Source organism: Microtus pennsylvanicus, chromosome 15, assembly GCF_037038515.1.
Source record: "Microtus pennsylvanicus isolate mMicPen1 chromosome 15, mMicPen1.hap1, whole genome shotgun sequence".
Taxonomy (NCBI): Eukaryota; Metazoa; Chordata; class Mammalia; order Rodentia; family Cricetidae; genus Microtus; species Microtus pennsylvanicus.
Window position 1 is genome coordinate 47,326,146 of NC_134593.1, and position 18,466 is coordinate 47,344,611.

The window sequence follows — 18,466 nt, forward strand, 5'->3', positions numbered from 1 at the left end:
CTTATAAATTCTCAACTTATTTTTTTAACATTTACAAAAAGTTAAGGCAGATTCTTAATAATGATAATGTCTTTTAATCTCCTTTATGGCCTTGATATAACCATAATGAAATCTACTTAATGAAGAATATCTAACATGTGCAGAAACCTGGATCATTCAAGGGGAGAGAACTGAATGAAGGATAAGCAGAATAATTTAAATTTTGAACATTTTATTTTCTGGAAGAATAATTCTCTAAATTATTTCAATTTTCTTGCAATATTAGCACTATTAATAAGCACACAGGTACTAGCAACTTCACAAAATAAACAGGCTAAGGTAGGGTTTGATAATGATTTGAAAGTTAATCATACCTCTACTAGTGACAGATTTGTTTTAAATAGACTGGTGCTTCACCAGGTAGTGATGGTGATTTCAGAAAACATGCTGAATAAGAGGTAAGGGCACTGGAAAGACAGCCAGAGCAAGAAGGAAATACATTCAACGCCTGTTATATAAGAGAACACATTAACTATACTCTGTTTGACTGTTTTCAGGAGAGAATTGTATAGGTCATAATTTATAAGGGTAAAAAGAAGAGATTAATGGACCCATGGAGGCTTAGTGGGAAAAGGACTTTGTTTTCAAGCTTGATGAACTGAGTTAGAAAGCCAATACCCACAAGGTAGAAGAGAACTGCCTCCTGCAAGCTGTTTTTCGTTCACTATTACATTCACAAAGACCAAAATTTACAGAAGACAGAAATGACTTCTGCACTGATTTGGAAAAAAAAAAACCAATGTCTTTTTTTATTTCTAGTCATATTGTCCTTGTCCCCATTTGTTCATCACTGGCTGAACTCTCAGGGAACTACAGTCTTCCCTCTGTCTAGTATTGTACCATTCCCCAAACTCCTAACTTATTGGTTCATGGTGCAAAGCTTTATGTAACATATGTATTCAGGGCTCACACATATACCTGACTGCCTCTTGCTTTTACGTAGAGGATTACCTGCTTAAAAGCATGCTTGCACAAGAAGCAAACGTCAGGAAAGATGTGGTCCTACTAACTCTTTTATCTCTGCTTCTGATGGTCTTTTAATGTGCCTTTTACTGAAAATGCATTATGATGATTGATTTCCTCCATATACATGCACTCATATGCAGGCCCACACATGTGTCATACATACACACACATGTAGTAACACACTTTCATTTGCATACACATACCACCAATGATTGCACAGGCGCAAACATGTCAGTCTAGCAGACATAGGGGAAAGTTGAAAAAACCTTCCAATCAGTAAATGTTGCATAACTATGATGATGTGAAAATTATTAGTACATGTACTTCCTCTCAGGGTGAATTGAGTGGAAATAATATTAATGTGTCAGTATTCATCATCAAAAATCTCCATTTTATACTTTCCGAGTAGTTAAAAGTTACTTTTATTAACTAAATTAGAGCCATTTAGGAGAAATAAGCTTGAGTTAACAAACAGACATCTCAAAAGTTCTATTCCTACTCAACAGTTCACAGATGCTAACAGACTGGAGCCTAGGGGTATGCTGCAGGAAGTGGTTCCTGGCACCAGTCGGGCAGTGTTTGAACCCTGACTCCAGCACATTTGGGCTAAGCACTTAGCAATTACTTAACCTACTGTCATTTTTGTAAAAACAAAATAAATAGAATGAAATTTAAAAAAAATATAACCTGTCAGATTAATTTTTTTTTGCATATTTAAGACTGCATGTGCAGTTTCCTTCCCCAGGAAGAGTATTTCTTATTTTCTATCTTGGAGACTTCTTAGAACATAAAGAACAATAATGCATAGTTTATTCATTTTTTAACACTCAGTTCATTACTGGCACTTTATTTTAGAAGTTGAGTTTTTTCCTAATTGTGTTCTAATAGTAATATATGCCCAAAATATTCTCTTTTTAGATTCCAAGTTTGGGGAAAATAAAAATCTCAAGTTTGTCTTTTCTTTTTTTTTCACTTAACCTGGTGACACAATTGGATTTTTAAGAAATGTAGGGTTTAGAATAATATAAATGTAACAAAGGCTGAGAATTACCAACAAAGCACTAAAAGAAGTAAAAATATAACCATATGAGAAAAGCAGACAGACTTCCCTTGGGGAGATAAATCAGGTCTACAAAATGCCCTTCAAATGTTTATGTAATTGTTCTCAACTACTGAGCATCATCTGAGTGTATACTTTTCCACTTCCCTCTAAGACACAGTTATTTTCACCTAAAAGACTTACATCTATAATCTTACCACACAAAATAAAATCATTCATTCTGTTTATCTCTCCCTGGGGGACTTTTAATATTGCTTTTAAAGGTGGCAATGTTCAACCTTCATCCAAATACAGACAGCCATATTTGTCTCAAACATCATCATAAAAAGGTTTCCATGGATACAGAAAATTATTTTTCTGGAACTTTTTTCAGACATCCATTACCACTAGAGAACTAGAAGATTGGGGCCAGTAGGAGATTTAGAATGCCTTTCCAGAACGCAGTGGCATGCTCTAACTTGTACATTCTGTCTGCTTGATAGTGAAATGAGAAAGGCTGCTATTTGCTTCCCTTTGCAGTTGAGCTTTGGATATTGGACATAGTCTTGAAACTTTCTCTGAATACTGCCATCTGTTCAGTTATAGCTTTATTTTAAGATATTTACAACTCTCAATTGCCTCACTGAGAAAGTCTTTGAGAACATGATAAATTCAAAAGGCTTTTCTTCAGTGATTTTAAAGTGATAATGTTTCACTCTAAAATCTATAATAACATTAAATCATATCCTAATGCTGTTCTCTCAGATCCTTAATTCATCAATGCATGTAACTGCTATCATTCTCAACTAATTATCCATCTGCTTATTTCCATTCAGCTCCTCTTTTGCTTAAGTCTCAATTCATCAATTAATTGACCCACATCTTATTTTACTGAGATATTTAAAATCCTTGTAGATGCTTCTGCACTAATATATGTTAGGAGAGCTGATAAATGCAAGCCATTGTTCAAATATCAAGTGGTGTGCTTTGTTTAAGAGTCTATGTGGCGATAGCTGTAGCCTCAGTAAGTGAAAATTTCCAGTTGCTAAAGCTTGTTAGTTTGTGATATGAAAAAGTAGAACAAAATGAGTAAGTTTGGAGTTCATAAACTGTTATAGGAAAGTTTTCTTTATTAAGGTGTTACTTCAACAGATTGTGTGAAAATATTGTTAGAGAATTTGACAAGATAGTTGAAGTTACTTCCTTGAAGAAGAGAGACTGGTGTGAGAGCTGAAGAAAGAGTAGGTCTTTTAAATAGGTGAAAAGGGATTTGGAAAGCTTTATCCTGGAAGGAGCAACAGGTACAAAAGTTCCAAAGATGAAAAGATAATTTTCTGTGTAATTTTGGTCTAGAGGGTGACACATGAATCACATTGTGCAGAAGATATTCTTCCTATTAGAATTGTACCATTTTTTTATCTAAACAAGATGATAATACAGCTTTTTTTTTTTTTTTTTTTTTTGGTTTTTTGAGAGAGGGTTTCTCTGTTGATTTGAAACGTGTCCTGGAACTAGCTCTTGTAGACCAGGTTGGTCTTGAACTCACAAAGTTCCACTTGCCTCTGCCTCCTGAGTGCTGAGATTAAAGGCCTGTGCCACGAAGCCCGGGTGCATTACTAAATTTTAAATACATATAAACTCCCATGACTATTATCATTGAAAACAGCAAAAACATGGTGCTTTAATAAGATATATGCTTTTATAATTACTGTAGGTTCTTAAAGAATAACATTTGAAGAATTTTGACAAAAGTTAACTTGCATCTACTAGCTACCACAATCAAAATAAAGGGTTAAAAAAATCTTAAAACTTTGCTTTTCTGTGGTGAACACTCATGTCACTATAAATAAGTAGGCCTTCTAAGAAGGCTTTCTTCTTAGAATAATCCAGCTTCATAGTTTGAGTTTTTTATATAAATTGGAAGATAGAGCGAGTGCTCCTTAAAACCCGATTTCTTTCATTTAGTGTACTTCTGAGATTCAGCCTTTCTGCTATGCAAATCAATAACCCATAACTTCTTTTATTGCTGAGTAGTATTTTATTGTATGAATAAAATATAATTTGTATATCAATTTACTTCCTCATAGGCATTCGGGTTATTCCTGGTTCAGGGTGCTTATGAATAAATATGCTATAAATATTGGAGTTCAAATATATTTTTAGACATACATTTTCATTTCTTAGAATCAATGCCTCAGAGTGGGCATGGAAGAATGCCGGTTATGCCATCCTCTCTTGTAAAACTCTGAACTGTGTTGTTTATTTAAAGTAAGAAGAGTCATATAATTCAAACTATATTTTAATATATTAAGATAGTATAATAGAATATAACAATTATTTTACTTGATTTAAAAATCTAACATTTTATTTGCCCTTTCTCACCAATTTTATTTATTCATTCATTCATTCATTTATTTATTTATTTATTTGTGTGTGTGTGTGTGTGTGTGTGTGTGTGTGTGTGTGTGTATAAAAGAGGTTAGGGGAGATTCTTTGTATGTGCTACAGGTTGAACTTGAGTTCAGAATCCTTTGGTATGTGCCCCCACAGCTGTGATTCAGTTCCTCTTTAAAGCCCCATATGCTTCATTTCCATCTACCTGTAAAGGCCAGTACTCCTCAACCTTCCCATTATGTTTCAAACTATATTTCAAACAATTAATTATGCCTTTAGAGACTTAGTGTCTAATCAACCTCATCCAGGAGCCTTCTGCCATCCTTTCCTGTCGCTGCCGTATTTTTCAGCTCGCCTTGAGTGCCACCTCAAGCCAAAAATCTTCCTTCTCGATTATATCATTTTTCTTTTAATATCTCTTCATCACAATGTACTCGACTGGTTTCACTTTGATTTATAGTGGTCTTATACCTGAATTAAAGCTTCAGGATAGCCGGGCGGTGATGGCACACACCTTTAATCCCAGCACTTGGGAGGCAGAGGCAGGCGGATCTCTGTGAGTTCGAGACCAGCCTGGTCTACAAGAGCTGATTCCAGGACAGGCTCCAAAACCACAGAGAAACCCTGTCTCAAAAAAAACAAAACAAAACAAAACAAAACAAAACAAAACAAAAAAAACCAGACAAACAAAAAAAAACTTCAGGATATAAAAGATATTGTATGAGGCTTACTGTTCTGTTTCAGTTGTTTTCAACATTCTTTAGACTTTGCGGGAAAAAGTAAGAATATATGGAGGGAAAACAGCTTGATTGGAAGCAATTTGTAGCAGTAGTGATGGAAAATATCATGGTGTAGCTATGTATTTATACTGCTTTCTTTGTTTTCCTTCATATCCTCTGTGTGGCATGGACCTCCGCTGTATGAAATCTTGCCATCTTCTTTATATAATTTCTATTTCTGTCCTGAGATAAATGTGGGAAAAAAAAACTGCTCAGCAACAGGCTGTATCTCCCTGCTACCTTTGGTGCTAGATATAGTTAAGTTACCACATTTTAGGTAGTGAAATGTGAGCACATTTCAAAAGACATGTTATCTACAGAAGACTTTTATCCTACTCCCTCAAAATAGGTGTGCAATGATAATGCATTTCAAAAAGTTGTGATGGGTGCATGTAAAATGTGACCAAACTGGAAATTGACCTTAGTTCCTATAGAAAAAGAGAGAAAAGAAAGAGCTTTCTCACCTCCTCACAAATATTATACTGAAGAAAAATATCAAAAATTCAATTTGAGAAACTTTTATTGTTTTATCATTTATTCCAGATGCTTGGATAATAGCTTGAACAACATCTAAAAGAAGTACTTAACATCTCTTCATGATTGCCATGTCTTTCCTGTTAATTTAAATGTCTTCATTTTTGCCAGGTGAATTACTTTTATTTAATTCCACAATTCTCATTTGTGGCAACTAGTTACAGAGTCCCAGTTTGAATTAGAGGTTAAATCATTTTCAATGCTTGAGACTCTGTCCTATTAAAAAAAAATTGCAGGACATCATTTCTCTATCCATCTTATTCATTAAAGTATCTGCTCATTTTTTCTATGAATCATCATTGTAATTAAAACACACAAATTTGTAAAATTTTCATTGGTCAGCAATATGTACGGGTGCCTTCATTTGAGTGGTAGCCCATGCATTTTCTCTGCATCCCCAACTTGATGAGAAAGGAGTGAGAACTGGATTTTGAATTAACTTATGATATTTTTAATAAAACTAACCAGATTTATTTCTGGCCCATTATATTGTAAGTGCATTAACTGAGTTTCTAAATGACATTCTTGAGACAAAAAGTGGTGTCCTTATAGCTTTCTTCTTCCCCCTTTAGAAAAATATTGTCACAAATGAGAATGATTAAACTAATTGGGTAGTTTGCAACATTATCTAATGCACTGTAATATAACTAATATGAAATGTAACTAAATGCCTAATTTAGGAGCATGCTGTCATTCATTCATCTGATCCTCAGTTAATCACAGATTACCAACTACTTAGATTTTGTTCAAAAAGTCAAATGCCAACTTACAACTGTTACAGATACTTATGTGTCTGGCTTTGATTTTTCATATGAACATTTTGTCAGATTACAGATGGATGGAATCATAAAACCTCTTCTGGCTTCAAAAAATGTTCAGTTTGATAACGGTTGTTCCTTTAATCTCTCATATATTTGAATTTTCTTTTTTCTAGATGTACTATTGCTTAAAGATGACTAGAAAAATATATAAAATTATTATTTATACACATCTACATGTGTATATTATTGAATTTATAAATACATGATCTGTAACAGCATACTTCAACATTCTCCTTATTGAAGCTTGGAATGATGGCACACATATTTCTTTTCAGCACTCAGGAGGAAGAGGGAGGTCTACATAGCAAATTTCACAACATCCAGGGGGCTTACACAGAAAAATACTGTCACCAAAATCTAGAAATGAAGACCTGATGAGTAACTTTGAGATTGCTCTGACATCATATCTTTAGAGAAAGACTGCATAAGAACTAAAGCTCCAGAGATCAGAGAAGTAATGAGAATGCAGTTTGAAAGAACTCGGGTACATTAATCAATGTATTATGGAAAGAGTAAAATCTGTCGTTGGATTCCTAACCGATACTGGTGAAAAGGAACTGGAGTGATGTAGAAGTAGTAAACAAAATAATAAAGGGTTGTGACTGAACTTTTACAATTGCTTTGATTTCAATGCAATTCTATTTCTTTATCTCGAATATCACCATAGAATCTTCTTCCAGCGACGGATAAAGATGGAGACAGAGACCCTCTTCAGAGCAATGGACTGAGCTTCCAAGGTCCAGTTGAAAGCAAAGCAGAAGGAGGAAGACAGCAAGGAAGTCAGGACCACGAGGGGTTGGTCCACCAGCTGAGGCAATGTACCTGATCTAATGGGAGCTCACCAAATCCAGCTGGACAGGGACTGAATGAGCATGCGATCAAACTGCATTCTCTGAATGTGGCTGACAAGGGGGCTGACTGAGAAGACTTTGATAAAGGCACTGAGACTTGTTTCTACTGCATGTACTGGCTTTTTGGGACCCTAGTCTATTTGGATCCACAGCTTCCTAGGCCTGGATGTAGCGGGGACGCCTTGGACTTCCCACAGGACTGGGTTCCCTGCCCTCTCTTAAGGAGGGAGAGGGAGGGAGGAGGGTGAGTGGGGGAGCAGGAGGAGAGTGGCAGGGGGGGAGGAAGTGTAATTTTTGAATAAAAGAAAAAAAAAAGAAAAGTCTGACGAACAGGATGTATCCTCACAAACTGGTTTTCTAAATTGCTAACAAACTAATTAAACAGCTTCATGTGTCAAAAAAATAACAAAAGGGAAGAATCTCATTAAAAGTGCCATATTTATAGTGAGTCAATTTCAGAAGACCAAGAGTCAATGGTAAAATTAAGAGAAGAACTTGGGAATACAAGAAACTTAACCAATTATCGGAAGACTATCCTGGATGACCAATCTGGTGGATTTGACTTTAGAGGAGAACAAGAAGTCTAAAATAAGGAAGCACTTACCAATATATGGGTGATGATAGGATGAAGCGTGGGTGTGCATTAGAGGAGATAGGGTTTAAAGTTCAGCACTGGCTGTTGAAAATAGGCTTGAGAGCCTAAAGGATTTTGTCTCAATTGCCTTTCCAGACTGTGGCTACTAAGTGCTGTGGTCTGAGCATTTTCTGTGTTGGCCAGGCAATATATATCCTGAAGCTACTCACTAAGTAAATTGGTAATGGGCCCAGAAATTACAGATGCTGATGGTGCCTGGGCTCTAAGATGGCTGGGAAACTTCTCACTCTTGGGATATATTTAAGTGCATGATGTATACTTGCTAACAGTGACTTTATATTTGAATATATAAATTATAAATGGATCCTTACCCTCTGTGGGTGATCTCAGTGTGAGTATGTCTGTACATTATATTTGTGAATTTGTCTGGAAGAGCTCAGCTAATTACAGAAATGCACTTAAGAAGCCAAGTCTTCAGGTTCATTTCCTTTGGGTGTTTTTACATCTACAGACTCCACAACACATAATAAGACATTAATAAATATAGGTTTATTAAATGAGTGCATGAATATAATATCCAGAGGGCAAAGAAGGGACTTTGCTTAAAAATATCATCACTCTCTACTTTTTTAAGAATTAATTTTGAATTGTCTCAAGTTACCATGTTTGGGAATTTATGCTTCAATTTTAAGGAAAATCTAGTTTTTTTAAAAAAAAAAAGAACACATGAACAAAACTGTCACTACTGTCAAGAAACAGCCAAAAGGCACATTCTTCCAAGTCAGTGTGGACAATATTATACAGTGTGCTAAAAGAGAATAAAATAGTATGTGTGTGCATGTGTGTGTATGCATGTGTACATGTGTTTATTATGTGTGTGTGTGTGTGTGTGTGTGTGTGTGTGTGTTTGATGTGTGTAAGTAACCATGTGATATCTGGTTTGTGTCAAAATTAGATGACAACTTCTAGCTTGGTACTTGCTTACTACCATTTGAGACAGGTTATTTGCCTTTTATTCATTGAGTATACCAGGCTAGCTGGTTCCTGGACTTCTGACTATTCTTCTGTTTTGTTTGCTGTTTTATGGTAGGTGTGCTGGGATTAAAGATGCTTGCTATTACACACAGATTTACATGAGTTTTCAAAACTCAAATGCAGAGCTTCATCCCTATGCTAGAAGATTCAACTAATTGAATTCTGAGCAACATGAATTCTAAATAATTTTGTCAGAGTGTCTCATTTGAATAATTGAAAACATAAGAGATCTCCGTTTTCATAGAAAATAAAAGTAAACAAATGGTTGTTTCTAAATTATTTAATAAAGTAGTGTAAATAAAAATTGAATTAATATATTTAATTTAATGTGATAAGAGATGATTGCTTATTATTTCTAGGCTAGCCTTATATTTTGAAATATGTGACATTATTTAATGTTTCTATTTATTTTCTCATAGTATATAGGTTTTATGCAAATCATATGATGAAATCAAATTACTGTGCTTAGGAAAGTATAAAATATTGAATGTAAATCATAAAATAGCTTATCTTATTGAGAATGAATAGAGAGTATATATCCTAATAAATTTCGAAGACATAAGCATTACTTAATATAAATTTCATAGACATTTAATATCTTACAAAAATGTTCTAGGAACATAATTTCCATAAACTGGAAATAAAGTTAAATTCAAGATATTTGTATTTTGTATTTGGCACAGTGATTAAGGGAATGTACTGCTCTTAACGAGGACCCAGGCTCAGCAATAAGCATCTATTTGGGTGTATGTTTAAAAGCATCATAACTTCTTCTAGCTTCTTCAAACCTGTTCATGTACACACAGACACACACACAGAAACACACACAAAATTTTAACACAAAATATAAGAAAATTCATTAGCACTGAGTGGTTATACTATATTCACCTTATCTATTTAAGACAAAAATAATTATTGAATTCATAGACACAATTCCAAATACACAAATTATAAATGTTAATGAGATTACTTAATGTTCAATGTTATTTCCATTAACTAATCCCCTTTTCTGTTGGAAAACATGTTTATGACATTGTATAAAAGAATATCATAGCATCAGCAAACTCCCAAGTTTCTATTCAAACTCTTGGAGATAAATTTCAAATGTGTTTTATATATTACATGGTATACTTTCATATAAATTTAACAAATTTACATTACTCCATTTTACTAGAAATTCTTTTTGTTTTAGATAAGTTAACAAATAATGAAACCCAACTAGTTACTGTGGACAGAGGGGAAAAGTGGGGGATTTTGCTTATGCAATACTGGGATTCATACTCTGCAGACGAGGAATTTCTGAGGCTATCTGAAAGAAGAACATAATTATATTTAAAACTACTTAGCTCTTTTCCCTCAAAAGTTTAGCTGATTAGTTTTATGTAATGTTTTTAAATCACAATAAACATATAGAGAGATACATGTACAAGCAGAGAATCAATTCTGAACTACCACAAAATTGATGTTAGATTCATTTTAATAGTGGCAGCTGAGTGGTGCCCTGTGGCTTCCTCTCTGAGACGTTTTTGTTTTGTGTATCAGTCTGACCGTCATCATTCTACATCTGTTACGCTGTAGCAACATTGCTCATTATAATTCTGTGTTTGTTCTATCAAAAGGCTCTTTGGGTTCAGTTCGCCCTGCATCTTGACAGATGAACTGTACTATCTCTGCACAGAAGATATTTTTACGCTTTACTTGTGAAACTTAACTGCCTATATGTGCAAAAGGAAAAACACTTTGCATTCTGTCTCTGTACCATTAGAAGAACTTTCACCATCTGCAGCTCATCACTTTCGTGGTCAATTATAGATGAACAAAGTCCTAAAACACTGAATGGATAATTTATCAAATATGTCCAAAGGCAGACAACTTTCTCAAAACCATTTTCCAGTCAAGGTACCTGTGCTATTGTTTGAGCATTTTCCTGGTTTATGTGCTAGAACCTGAAATGTTATATGCTAAAGAAAAAAAAAAAAGCATTTTGAGGATCTCATTGCGGTCACTTCAGGTTTTTAATTAAAAGGAGATAAGAGTTAACATTTAAAAAATATGTTACATTATATCCAGAATAAAGTCTGATTCGTTGTCATTTTAAGGAAAAGATTTAAGTATTGCATGCTGGAATAAAAGGGCCAATGTAGCTTACCTTTTAACCTACATTTTTAATCTCCTGGCTTGGCTCACATACCACCAGTTGCTATATCTACACAATCCTTACTGAAGACCAACTGAGGGCATGGTGGCCTTGGGTCCAGATCATGTTTTCTCTATTTTTTATTGTTTTTATTGAGCTATATATTTTTATTCTCTCTTCTCCCTTCTTCCACCCTCCCCTTCTGTCCTCTCCCATAGTCCCCATGCTCCCAATTTACTCAGGAGAGTTTGTCTTTTTCTACTTTCCAGGTAGATTAAATGTATGTATGTCTCTCTTAGAGTTTGCTTTGTTGTCTAGGTTCTCTGGGCTTGTGAATTTTAAGCTAGTTTTTCTTTGCTTTCTTTCTAAAAGCCACTTATGCTAGAACCTGAAAACAACATATAGAGTGAGGTAACTCAGACTCAGAAAGACAAATATAATATGTACTCGCTCATAAGTGGCTTTCTTTCATTTCTTAATCTGTTTATCTCATTGAACACAGAACTTAGATCCATTCTCCTTCCTTGTGCTGCTTTCTCCTCATATTGTACATTGTATAATTTACCCTGCTCAGCTGACTCCTTTTCCTTATAAATCAATAGAGTTACCACTAATAACCACACAACAGAGCCTATACTAGGTTTTTAGATTTTTCTCTGCCAATGGAATTAATTCAAAATTCACTTTAATCTTCACTTTAGCTTCAGGCAGACTCTTTGGAAAAGGGCATTTTAAAAGTGACCATACTTCATTCTTCTTTGAAAGCTCTTGATCAAACCACCCACAGTTCTAATCGCCCTCACCACCACTGACTTCAATGCTCCAACTGTATCTCATTAAGCTGAACTTATAGCATTCAGTTGCTTTCCCAAACTACAGCTGCCAGCTTTTATTGCTATTAAGAGACACCATGACGAGAGCAACCCTTACAAAGGAAAAATCGTTTAATTGGTGTGTTTTACATTTTCAGGTCTTAGAGCCCACTATCTTCATGGTGGGACATAGCAGCATGCAAGCAGACATGATGTTAGAGAAGGAGGTCAGATTCTACATCTTGCAGGCAATAGGATGTGAACTGGAACATTGGCTATGACTTGAGCAACTGTGATACCTCCAAACCCACCCCCTCAGTGACACCTTTACTGCAATATTGTTGATTCTGCTTTGTTTCTCTACTCTAACAAAGCCAAACCTCCTAAGAGTACCACTCCCTTTGAGTCCCTATTCTTAAAAACCCACAACTATCTGATTTGGAAAATTATTTTACACTAAACAAACTTTGGGTTTATTTCAAGTTGCTTGAATTACCTGCTTTAGGCTTAATTTTGACAACACATGTAGAATACAAGTTTCTCCATGTAAAAGAATTGCATTTGTACTAACCACTAAGTAGTATATCTTAATTTCATTTATGAGTTTGCAATACAATAGAAACTTCTATAAGATTATGACTTAATATTATATATCTTGTTTGTCTTACAAAATTATAATTCTTGAATCAGAGATCCTTCAGTGTCAAAATAAAATTTAAAATAAGTACAGTCCACAGAGAGACTAGAGACCTCATTTTCCTGATTTTTATATGATGCATTTTCACAAAATATCAATTTTACATATGCCTCACTTTCATAATAAACCTTCTCAGAATCCTAGTGTTGCTTCCTTAGTCTAATAAAAAAAAATATGTACTGATCAGCACAGGGCTCAGTATATCTGGTTATTTTATGAGTACTGCCCTGCTTGGTTTATACCACAATCACCTTAAATAAAGTCACGTAAAATCACAAGGCATACTCTTTTTTCAACTTTAAAAAGATGGTGGCAGAAACACCTGACTTAACAGATGACAACAAGATTATCTGGTTGTCATTTACTCTAATGTAATCCTAGGTCATCAGCTAAGATGGTAGCAAGACAAAGACACCTCTTATTTCAATGTAAGCTTATCAGGGCCATACCCCTTTTCTAAGCAAGAGTTGAATCCACATTAAATACATTGGTATTATGTGTGGTAGTTTGAAAGTAAATGGCCCCATAAACTTATAAGTAGTGGAATTATTAGGAGGCGTGGCTTGTTGGAGTATGTAGGGCCTTGTTGGAGAAAGTTTGTCACTGTGGGTAATAACTTTGAGGTCTCTATTTGCTCATGACATGCCCAAAGTTACAGACTACTTCCTGCTGTCTGTGGGCCAACATGTATTAACTCTCAACTATTGCTGCAGCATCATGTTTGATTTCATTCATGACCATTTTTACTTTTTACTCTTTTTTTTTTCTTTGTCACAGAGGCAGGTGACAGGCATGACAAAGGGCAGAGAATGTAGTGGAAATTTTTAAACAAACATGATTATATCTATGGCAGATGGGGAAAAATCTATCTCCAGATTAAGCCATTTCAACAGAGTGGAAAAACATGAAACAATTTTTTATACACAGAAGTTATTTGAATATCTGTAAACTGAACCCAGTTATCACTCTATCCATAACCAGTTTGTGTGTGTCTGCAGATGAGAGTAGAAACCTAAAGTCCTTTTACCTCTTTGATCTTAAAGCAGGATCTTTCAGGTTTGGAGATACAAAGATATAAGTAGGCCAATACAAAGTGGCTTAAGGCAAAGAAGTTCTATAAAGATGCAAGCGTAGTTTCTGCTCTTAAAAATATAACATTCTCATATGCAATTTTAATCAATGTGTGGTGCTGGGGTAAAGTGGCACAGAAATTTGGAGAGGCATCCAAAAATGAATGATTCTGCTTAAGACCCATACCATGAGAGGGAGCCCACCCATGACAATTTTTTTATTTTTTTATTATTATTTTGAGCTCTACATTTTTTGCGGCTCCCCGCCCTATATCTCCCCACCCCTTCAGCCCTCTCCCAAGGTCCCGATGCTCCCAATTTACTCAGGAGATCTTGTCTTTTTCTCTGTAGTAGAGTTTGAAGTCAGGGATCCTAATGCCTTCAGAAGTTCTTTTATAGTACAAGATTGTTTTGATTATCTTGGGTTTTTTGCTTTTCCATATGAAGTCGAGTACCATTTTTTCAAGGTCTGTGAAGAAATTTTGCTGGGCATTGCATTGAATCTGTAGATTGCTTTTGGTAAGATTGCCATTTTTAGTGTGTTAATTCTACCTCTCCAAAGAACATGGGAGATCTTTTTACTTTCTGGTGTCTTCTTCAACTTCTCTCTTCAAAGATTTAAAGTTCTTGCCATACAAGTCTTCTACTTGTTTGGTTAGAGTTACTCCAAGATATTTTATGCTATTTGTGGTTATTGTGAAGGGAAATGTTTCTCTGATTTCTTTCTCAGCCCCTTTATTATCTGAGTACAGGAGGGCTACGGATTGTTTTGTTGTTGTTGTTGTTGTTGTTGTTTTTAGTTAAGCTTGTATCCTGATACATTATTGAAAGTGTTTATGAGTTGTAGAAATTCCTTGGTAGAATTTTTTGGGATCACTTATGTAAACTATCATATTATCAGGAAATAGTAGGTATTTGACTTCTTCTTTTCTGATTTGTATCCCCTTGATTTCAGTGGGATCGCTGGGAGTTTCTCTCCATTTAGTTTGATATTGGCTTGACTTGTATTGCCTTTATTATGTTTAGGGATGTTCCTTGTATTCCTGTTCTCTCCAAAAGATTTATTGCAACTTTAATTTCATAGTTTTCCTACTGTGGTGGGATTAGTTTTTAAATTTTTTATTGAGAGAAAGAAAAAAAAGTTTCTGCCTCCTCCCAGCCTCCCATTTCCCTCCCCCTCCTCCCACCCTTCTCCCCCTTCTCCCCTTCCCCCTACTCCTCTCCCCCTCCCTCTCTAGTCCAAAGAGCAGTCAGGGATCCCTGCCCTGTGGAAAGTCCAAGGTCCTCCCCCCTCCGTCCATATCTAGGAAGGTGAACATCCAAACTGGCTAGGCTCCCATGAAGTAGGATCAAAACCCCTTGCCTTTGTCCTTGGCTTCTCATCAACCCTCATTGTTCACCATGTTCAGAGAGTCTGGTTTTATCCCATGCTTTTTCAGTCACAGTCCAGCTGGCCTTGGTGAGTTCCCAATAGATCAGCCCCACTGTCTCAGTGGTTGGGTGCATCCCTCGTGGTCCTGACTTCCTTGCTCATCTTCTCCCTCCTTCTGCTTCTTATTGGGACCTTGGGAGCTCAGTCCGGTGCTCCAATGTGGGTCTCTGTCTCTATCTCCATCCATCACCAGATGAAGTTTCTATGGTGATATGCAAGATATTCGTCAGTATTGATATAGCATAGGGTCATTTCAGGTTCCCTATCCTCATCTTCCCAAAGAACTAACTGGGGACATCGCCTTGGGCTCCTGGGAGCCACTCTAGGTTCAAGTCTCTTGGCAACCATTAGGTGGCTCCCTTAACTAAGATTTGTGCTTCCCTGCTCCCCCATCCAACATTCCTTTATCCCAATCATCCTGAATATCTATGCCCCTAAAATAAAAGTACCCACATACGTAAAAGAAACATTACTAAAACTCAAGGCAGCCATCAAACCGCACACACTAATAGTAGGAGACTTCAACACTCCTCTCTCACCAATGGACAGGTCAATCATACAAGTTTTACATGTACATTCAAACTCAATTTGATATAATATTTTTTTTAGAATTGCTATATTTTAAAAGACATATTAAGAAATACAATACTTTGGATGAGGTATTCAAGTTAAGGAAGAGCAGCTTTTAGATAAATCTGGTTCTAAAATGAACAAAAATATATATTTATATCCATATATGTGTGTATATGTAAATATATATGTACATGTAGACATATATATGTGTATATATACTATGCATATAGAGATTTCTAACCTATAAAGAATCCTAATGTTATATCCTTTACAGAAAAACATTGATGATAATCATAAGAAGTGAGTTAAATGAGTTTCAAAAGCACAGATAGCAGGTTTGTCCAGTGTCTTATGTAGATACATAAAACCATGTACATGTATATGAATATACATTCTAAATTCTCCATGGGCACAAAGGAAAGAGATAGAATGAGTAAAAGTTAAGGAAATAAAGAGTAAAAAGTATGGTGTGTAATATGGTCAACATAAAAAATATACTTACATAAAATTTATTTAAAAAATAAAAAATGAAAAGAAAACATAAAAAGTTGTAATACTGATGCTTAATAACAAAAATTTTGGTTCTCTAGACATTATCTGACAAATGAATACACCTTTATTATTATACTATGAAATTGTCATTCCTCTATCTTAAAATATAATATTCCCAAGGGGAAAAATCAAGTTGAGCATTTCAGTTTTAAAATTTAGAGAAATTATCACCAGAAATTGTCATTGGTTTTGGAGGGAAAAAAAATCAATGAAAGTACCATTTTCAACTCTGCCTTTTCTCACTTTAATTACAGTTCAAATGCTAAAAAAAAAAGTTACATCAAAAATCCAAGGCAAGTAAATTAATATAATCTTTCCCTAGTTATCAACTGTCAGATTTTCTGAAAACTTGTGATAATAGGATCCATTTTAGCTATTCATTCTAATACAGATAACAATTTAGTTAAAAAGATGTAAAAAGGGAATCAGTTGGATCAAAAAGTAATTTATATTATTAAAATAGACTTCTAAAGTGAAAAGTTCTTAGGGGGAGTTATAGATGTGAAAATTTGATTGTCATACATTCATGGTCAAGGATGACTATTGAAAGCTTGCATTAGATTTTCAAAAGTTCCAATTTCTATGAAAATTGCTAAGGATGTTAATATTACTTATGAATAAGTGATGCAAATAAATCATTACTTTCAAAAATTAATGACTGAGAGTAATACATTACCTTGTATTACAACCAACCTTGTCGTGATTCAAATTATTTCTTTTTTTCTAATAATGTTTTTATTACTTTATAAATAATATCATTCAAAATTTCCACTTCCTTTCCTCCTCCCACTTCCCTCCTGCTCCCTCAATACCACTTTCTCCTTTCCCTTCAGTCCTTAGAGAGGGCAAGAGACCTTGCCCTGTGGGAAGTCCAAGGCCCTCCTGCCTCCATCCAAGCTTAGGAATGTATGCATCCAAATAGAATAGGATTCCAAAATGCAAGTACATGCAGTAGAGGACAAATCCCAGTGCAATTATCATTGGCTTCTCAGTCTGGCCCAAAAAGTTTGATCTGATGCTTGTTCAGTCCCAGTCCAGCTGAATTTGGTGAGCTCCCAAGAGCCCAGACACACTGTCTCCGTTGGTGGACAAACCCCTTGTGGTCCTGACTTCCTTTTTCATCTTCTCCCTCCTTCTGCTCTTCAACTGGACCTTGGGAGCTCAGTCCAGTGCTCCAATGTGGGTCTCTGTCTCTATCTCTGTCTGTTGCCAGACGAAGATTCTATGGTGATATTCAAGATAGTCATCAGTCTGACTATGGGACAAGGCCAGTTCAGGCAAAATCTTCTCCACTGTCCAGCATCCTAGATGGGGACCTCGCCATGGAGACCTGGGAATCCATCTAGAGCCAATCCTATTGCCAACTTTAAAATAACTCCCTTAATTAAGATAACTTTTTCCTTGTTCCCTTTTCTGTCCTTCCTCCATATCAACCATACCACTCCCCCAAGCTCTCCTCAATCCATGCCATCTCCCTTCTCTCTCCCTCTTCCCTTCTCCCCACCCCACCCCCATCCCCAACTATTGCCTGACTATTTTGTTTGCTTCCAAATTCCAAGAGGATCTATATATGTTTTTCTTGGGGTTCAACTTGTTTTATGGCTTCTCTGGGCTTGTGAACTATAGGCTTAATGTTCTTTGTTTATGGCTAGAGTCCACTAATGAGTGAGAACATACCATATTCATCTTTTGGGGTCTGGGTTATCTCACTCAGGATAGTGTTTTCTATTTCCATCCATTTGCAAGAAACATTCAAAATGTCATTATTTTTTAACTGCTGAGTAGTACTCTAATGTATATGTATATACATTATATATATATATATATATATATATATATATATATATATATATATATATTCCACACTTTATCTATTCTTCCATTGAGGGGCATCTAGGTTGTTTCCAGGATCTGGTTATTACAAATATTGCTGCCATGAACATAGTTAAACAAATGCTTTTGTAGTATTATTGGGCATCTTCTGAGTATAGTCCCAAGAGTGGTATTGCTGGATACTGGAGTAGATTGGTTCCCAATTTCCTGAGAAACCTCCACACTGATTTCTAAAGTGGTTGCACAAGTTTGTGTTCCCACCAGCAGTGGATGAGTGTTCCCATTACTCCACATCCTCTCCAGCATA